This window comes from Homalodisca vitripennis, chromosome 3 (assembly GCF_021130785.1).
Source record: "Homalodisca vitripennis isolate AUS2020 chromosome 3, UT_GWSS_2.1, whole genome shotgun sequence".
NCBI lineage: Eukaryota > Metazoa > Arthropoda > Insecta > Hemiptera > Cicadellidae > Homalodisca > Homalodisca vitripennis.
In genome coordinates this window covers 120,161,850-120,170,068 of record NC_060209.1, presented here as the reverse complement: position 1 = coordinate 120,170,068, position 8,219 = coordinate 120,161,850, and the positions used below count along the sequence as shown (strand labels likewise).

Below are 8,219 nucleotides of genomic sequence, written 5' to 3'. Positions count from 1 at the left end.
TGCTGTGTTATTTCTCAGCTTCCTTTATGGTACATTGAACAGTATTTTACATTGCTTTTCGGTTGGCTCCGAAAGTGCGCCAGGAACCCCATATTACTATCTACTTATATATATATATATATAATACACTGAAAAATATCCATCAATTATGAATGTTGTGTTGTTTGCGGTAAACTTCGACCTAACCTTGCTTAGCATGATGTTATCAGCATTGAGAATTAATGAGGCAAATATATTTATGAAGCTCATACCTTGCAATGTATAAACCCATCTGAATAGATCACCATATTTTACTGCCTCACAGTTTATTGACATAAATATATTATAATAATTTAACACATTGTATAATCCCAACTAACATTTGCTTTTAGATGTGGACACAGTTTTATTGATGTGTTCAACTGAATAAATTAACAATGAGGCAATTACCTTTATGTCGACAATATCTCCAACTTTATACACTTTCATGTAAGTAGACAGAGGGATGACTCCATGTCGCCTGAACTTGCGAGAGAACAAGTCTCTTGTCCCTCGGCGATACCCTTTGGAGTTGGTCATTTTGACTTATTTTTACCTTCAACAGAATAAAAATCTTATAAAGAGACTATTGTAATATAACAGAGAAATCAAAATTTAGTTCACAACAAATCAGATTATATTTTGTTCAACAGCAATTTTTCAGTCGGTGGAAAAGAAACTGAAAATAATGTAATCATCATATAGAAAACATAAAGGAGAAAAGGATTTAATAGTTTCTGTTGGAAAGTTCTTCCTTAATGGTCAAACAATAAGAATAAAATATTTGTTCAAATCATTAATGTTTGAACATTGAAATTTCTCCACTGTAACCTCTCTGAAAGCAAGGGCGTATAATATAAGGAGGAGGGGCTCAGAGAGTTCAAGCTGAAATTACGTTTTAAGCAGATTTAAGTAGTCATAAAGCTCAAGAATTTCCCTAGCTCCTTTTGTAGAGCGTATTTTATACTTATTAAACCACCCAGTGTGTCACCCCCTCCCACAAATTATTTTCTATGTACGCCACTGCCTGATAGGTCGAGGCATTTATTACTGGTAGATCACAACTACTACTTCCTTTATTCAGGTTTTTCAAAAATTATTTAGGCTTTCTGCACCTAGACTAATAGCCTAGCCCAAAAATAGGGTGACCAAATCATTCTTGGAATAAACCTTGGGATTAACGGCAAGAGTAGCCTATCAAAATTTCAACATTATTAACATACCTGTATTCTGCTCATCCTCCTGAAAAATATAATTGGTTTAGGGGGTGGAAATCACAAACAACTTAATTTTTTTTTTTAACTCTACCCACGCCGTAGACAGATATATTAGTATGACAGAATTTGAACGAAACTCCAAATACAGTTATATCCGATATTAAAGATAATGTCTCTTAAAGAGTTTTTTAGTTCATAAAAGGCCTTCGGAATGCCCGGTCCATGCTTATTTTGGAGGTTGCCAAGGAAGTATTTATAAATGACCTTCACTCAGCGGCAGGGGGACGGGAGCGCCCTTTGTCTACCTCCGATCACCTGCTCGTCAGTTCTGCATCTTCTAAAGAGCCATAACCAAACATATCAGTTGTGTGTTTTACTACTTTCTCGGCTGTCATGAGCACTCACTCGCGGGGTGCGTCAACTACGTATCTCGTTATTATTCTAAACTGTGTAGTAGTATTGTGATTAGTTTGAACTGTTTCTCTTGTTTAATAGTAAAATGTAAGTAAGCTTTTCAGTTTGATTACATTTTACAATGAAATGAAATTTTATTTTAAATTAACAGTTTTGCAAATAATTCTTTTTTTTTATTAAGCTAATTTTATGTAAAATGCCCTATTTTTTAGTTATTTTGCTTTTATTTTTTATAATTTAGTTATAATAAAAATTAGCTTTGAACTTAAAGAAACAACATTTTTTACTTGTCTTGGTATTATAGGAAAGTTTATGGATTTATTAGTGGCGTGTAAAGGGTTAATAATTGAAATGTAAATGTAAATTTGTGTACTGTGCTCTTGATACCTATGATTTGCAGCGTTATCTGTCTCCGATAGCTTATCTGAGTGTTCTGTGGTCCGAACAGTTTAGTTATGCACCATCTACTGGTCCTTGCAGTCTCTTCAACAATGACGTCAACTCATATTATTCAATAACAGCATGTTCACTCTAATATAGGTATTTGATATTTTTACGTTTGATTGCCAATTAATTACGTGAGCAGTAAAAATATTAAGAAATTGAATTTATTCCTTTATAATTGATTGTTTTTTTTTTTTTAGAGTCAGAGTATTAGTTCTGTTGTGTAAATCTGTGTGATTTTTAAATCAAGAAAGGCTATTTTTATGTGATCAGAAGTTACCATGTGATGGTATGTAAGTACATACGAAGTTATAGTTACGTTAGTTTTCTCATGTATTAAACTTAAGTTTATTTTTATACATTTATTACTTTGTTGAAAGTTTGATTTAATTTATACGCATTATTATTATATTAATTTTTATCCACATCGCAAACAAAATTCGTGTTATTAACCTATTGCTCTTGTCCTACTGAACCAGACATATGTCATTTTAGAGTATTAAAATAACAAACAATGTATTTTAGCCCATTTAAAGGGGAACTTCTTTTCTTGCAAGATAGTAGAAAATTACGGATAGCTGAATTTACGGTACTTACGTATTATATCGACCACACTATTATTATTCTAAAACATTAACATATTTGGTAATTTAGAAGCATGGTTGTTGTTAAGGTAACTGCCCACATTAGACGTCCGGTGTTATCTTATCCAATACCTGTCCCATCCCCCCTGGTCAAAGTTCAGCGACCGGCCGCTCCAGCGATAACAGCCAGTGCATGTTACGCTGTGCATAGCGTTGATTGTAACTAATTGTTGTGTGTACTTGTTGGTTTTTGTCGTCTGCGTTAACAGTGCATTGTTGTAATGGGTGGCCGAATTAAAATTTGGGACAGACAACACTTTGATTCCTATCTAGCCGAATACATATGGGGGGTCAATCCATTTCAAATCACCCAGGTCATGTTGCTCAACATTTTTAATTTGCCTAATTTTTTTATTATGAGTTCCCTATGGGTAGACAATCACAAAACACTATTTGAAAAAATTTTACAAGCCATAGTTTTTTCCTGGCGGCCATTTTAAAATGGCGGTTTTGCAGATTTTAGTAAAATACGCGGTTTGCGAAAAGTTTTAATTGCCAAGCTATTTTTAAAGATATCAGAATAATCCAAAAACCAGTGTGTTCAGCATAAAATGAACTTCAATTTGACATTATAATAATGTTTCTTTTGTGCAAGAAAGTCAGTCAAAGTTGTTCTGCAAAATCTCGGGAAGAAAATCATCAATTGTTACTTTTTAAGACCATAAAAGTATAAGAAGGAAAAGAGACTCACAACTAATATTTTATTTCTTTGTTGAAAACTAATATAACTACCTACTGAAAAAGTTTTAGCCCTGAGAATGCTCTCCTTTTTTTTCTAGAGCTTTTCAAAAATGGCCGAAAGCCTAATAATGTCAATTTTCTAGGGTTAATAACTAAAAAGGGACTGAATGAAAATAAATGAAAATTTTACAGAATGTTCTTTATAACCAGTAGGAATATCTCATAAAAAAATTATGACTGAGACTTAACTACATTTAGAGATATACAGCATTGAATTTCAGTTAAACGCGCTACCCTTTTTTCTCGCTTGTGCGGTACCAAGTTAGCAAACAAGGGCTTGTTTAAATCATTTATGTTAACAATAAACTTATATTTAATGCTCAAAAAATTATATTCCTTATTTAAACCTACTTAGGATTTACAATAAAAATTATTTAAAACCAGAAATAATGGTATAAATAAACAAAACTCATAACCACAAAAATACCACTTGCGCACTTTAGGAAAAATAATTTGCTTAGGTCTATTATACTGTCAAAATGTATATGCATTTCAATTTATGTTCTAAAATATAATATTATTAAATACATTTTATAAAATACATGATGTAAAAATATATGTTACGAGGAAATATTTTACATAGTATAGGGAATACTATAGGGAATATTTTAAAATAGTAACTCATAATCTTACACAGTGAGAACAATAGGTAAGAATTATAATTCTTCAACTTAACTTACCGATACAATTTTTGTACTAACACTTGCATACTGTATCCACATAATATTGTTCTTCTGTGCATTTAGATTTAAAACATTGGTTTCAATTACTTATTGGCTGCAATTTTCATCAGCGAATTAAATAAAGATGATAATTCATTACATAGTTTCTATTTATTCCCACAACATTTTTTCCCATAAATGTGGTTGTATTTGTCTAAATACTTATCTTTGTGGTTAGTGGCAAATATTAGTTAATTTCTTTCGAAATTCTTAATTTTAGCAAACATTGTTCTTCAGCTGACAAGTCACTCACCTTTTACTATTACTATTTTAAAAATATTCCTCAGGTACTAACATATATTTTTACATCATGTATTTTATAAAATGTATTTAATAATATTTATATTTTAGAACATAAATTGAAATGGCATATACATTTTGACAGTATAATAGACCTAAGCAAATTATTTTTCCTAAAGTGGGCAAGTGGTATTTTGTGGTTATGAGTTTTGTTTATTTATACCATTATTTTCTGGTTTTAAATAATTTTTATTGTAAATCCTAAGTAGGTTTAAATAAGGAATATAATTTTTTGAGCATTAAATATAAGTTTATTGTTAACATAATGATTTAAACAAGCCCTTGTTTGCTAACTTGGTACCGCACAAGCGAGAAAAAGGGTAGCGCGTTTAACTGAAATTCAATGCTGTATATCTCTAAATGTAGTTAAGTCTCAGTCATAATTTTTTTATGAGATATTCCTATTTGTATAAAGAACATTCTGTAAAATTTTCATTTATTTTCATTCAGTCCCTTTTTAGTTATTAACCCTAGAAAATTGACATTATTAGGCTTTCGGCCATTTTTGAAAAGCTCTAGAAAAGAAAAAAAAGGAGAGCATTCTCAGGGCTAAAACTTTTTCAGTGGGTAGTTATATTAGTTTTCAACAAAGAAAGAAATAAAATATTAGTTGTGAGTCTCTTTTCCTTCTTAAACTTTTATGGTCTTAAAAAGTAACAATTGATGATTTTCTTCCGAGATTTTGCAGAAACAACTTTGACTGACTTTCTTGCACAAAAGAAACATTATTATAATGTCAAATTGAAGTTCATTTTATGCTGAACACACTGGTTTTTGGATTATTCTGATATCTTTAAAAATAGCTTGGCAATTAAACTTTTCGCAAAACCACGTATTTTACTAAAAATCTGCAAAACCGCCATTTTAAAATGGCCGCCAGGAAAAAACTATGGCTTGTAAAATTTTTTCAAATAGTGTTTTGTGATTTTCTACCCATAGGGAACTCATAATAAAAAAATTAAGCAAATTAAAAATGTTGAGCAACAAATTTTATTTTTATTGGGTGGATTTGGAAATGGATTGACCCATGGCGGTTCGTCTGTGGCGGCCGAAGGCGGGGATCCATTCTGCTCGCTCTGCGCTGACATCACTGCATTTCGGGTGGCGGAGTGTGATCAAGAATAAAAACAAGTTTTGTGTGTTTTTTTTCAATAAAGAGTTTAGTTTTTGTTTGGTAATGTTTGTTTTTGTTGAACTTTTGTGTTTGGAGAAATGTAGAGGTGTGGTCAATATAATACGTAAGTACTGAATTTACAATATTAATGTATTTTCAAGTTGTGTCTCCTATAAAGCAGTAGTAATGGCCAGATATATTAGTTATCAGACCATTTACAATTTAATTTTTTACTGATAGGTATTAACTCAAGGGATGTTTTTAATATGTCGCCTTTGATGCTGCTCCACCTTTATAGCCAGAGGCACTTGTGTCAGACTGATATGAACTACTAATTCTTAGAAGGTCTAAATTAACAAAACCCTCTTTAATTAGATTAAATTCCCCTGATTTCAATATTATTGATATTTTATATATCCAAAAACGGCGTAACGGCTGATATCAGCAGCAACCAATAAGAGATTGACTGACGATCATAACATGACCATATGACATCCATAGAACAATGAAATAAGCCTCTTATTCCACACAAGAAAATTAGTTCCTCTTTTAATGTTCTGTAACGTTATTTGTGATTTCGACGATTTAAACTTTAAATTCTTTTGTTAAGGAGGACAATAGCAATAGGTTAATAGAGCAAAACTCATTTGCCAGTCTGACCGTTAATATCACCAAAATTATTTTAATAGTTGAACCAAATGAACAACAAAGAAGAAATACTGATAATATTATGTATTACCTATACATCCTTGATTTACATTTTCTCACAATCAGATTAGTACTAAATAACAGTAATTTGACCAAAAACATTAATAAGATAATATTACGGTATGTATTATGCATCCTTGATTTACATTTTCTCACAATCATAGTATGTACTAAATAACATTAATTTGACAAAAAAATTAATAAGACAAAAATAAAATACAAAACATCCAGTTATAGACATGCATTTCTTGACAGTTACGTGTGCAACCGATTAGCCTAGGGTAACAGTACGTTAGTATTTCTCGGCACTTCTACAAATGTCCGACTTTCTGGACATTAGTAGCGAAAGGGTTAAAGGCTTTTCCAATAAAAAAAAAAAATAAATGAATTCAATAAAAGATTTGACAAGAAAATAAGTATAAAAAATAATTTTTTGCAAGTAGCCTAGGGATACCAGTTGCTTCACAAATAGGCTAGACCAGTAAAGTAAATAATAATTACTATAGCTCAAAACGTAACATTTTGTCTTTCTAGGCATTGAATACAACTGATTACCCAAGGGTCTCTTTCCCGAAGTCTACCTGAGGAATGGCATGTTTACAAAAAAGGGTAAGCCATTCTGACCACCAGATTTAGGGTTAACTTGCATGATGCAGAATATTACTAATCTTGTGAAATCAGTATCTACATATCAGAATACTCAAATATTATAGATAAAAGTTAATTATAAATTACACATATATTTCAGGATAAAGGATATAAATTATCTCAAACCAACTAAGAACTAAAGATTATAGATCACCACGTGAAAGAAACTGATGCCTTTGATCTGCTATTACGTGTTTGTAACATAATAGTAAATATATACTACATGAATTTAAGTTAGTAAAATTTATCTCATGGATCATCTAGGTTAATAATTTAAGGGTGTATAAATATAAATAATAAGAATCGAAATTTTTCAACTAACCTTAAGAGGTACACAGATCCTCGTTGAAGGTAGAAAAAGAGCTACTTCTGCTTCAATCAACTCTTATAACTTCCGTTCCAACCAAAGAGATTACTTCATCCGGTTTACAACACAACACAATGACAAAATTGAACCAATATATATATATATATATATATATATATATCTTTGTATAAGTATATATATTTTTATGTGAAACAGTTATTCATAACATAAATGCAGAAATATTATCTAACGAACTTCGGCGACGTTTTTAGAAAATTTTGTTTAGAAAACAAGTAAAGTAAATTATAAACTTTGTTGCTCACTAATGAATGATTTGTTTCATAGTTCAGTTATTTAATAAAATAAAAACTATTTATTTAAAGGTTTAAATTACGTTTCATTACGAGTTTATTCCTTTATCAACTTTTGGTACGAACTAAATAAACTTAGTTACTAGCTTATACTGTATTGCTGTTTTATATATGTTATATTCATTTATATAACTAATTATTACTTTAAAACATAAACATTAAGAATTCATTTATTATTAAGAATTATCAATAACGACATATTGTTAATACTACATGGTCTTCTGTGCTAGCCAACAAGGATATAAACGTAATTCACGATACTAATTTTAGTATTGACCAATGCGTAGGAATATCGATTTGAAGTAATGTCTAAAAGTATTAGGAAGGGTTGTGACTTGCCGTTACCGTCTTCTTATTAAGTTGGAAGATTAAGTTTCGTTATGATCTTGCTCAAAATAATAGAAACAAACATTTCACCCTGCTTCCATTCGTTTCCATCTTGGTTTTCTAGCAGGCTAGATCCAGGTAATTATTTTATGTATTTATTCACCAACGGACAATCTATTTATACAAAACAATTTTAAATGAATTCAATGCGGTAGTCAGCACTAACAACTAAAGACTTATTCTA

General features: G+C 30.6%; 1 long non-coding RNA gene across 1 annotated transcript; it reads right to left on the bottom strand.

Annotated features, from left to right (window-relative positions):
* Window positions 1–461: 461 nt before the first annotated feature.
* Window positions 462–7,386, bottom strand: LOC124357435. The gene is made up of 2 exons (XR_006921944.1): window positions 7,293–7,386; window positions 462–574 (listed from the first exon to the last, which is right to left on the bottom strand). It is a non-coding gene; the product is annotated as an uncharacterized LOC124357435 (long non-coding RNA).
* Window positions 7,387–8,219: the final 833 nt, after the last annotated feature.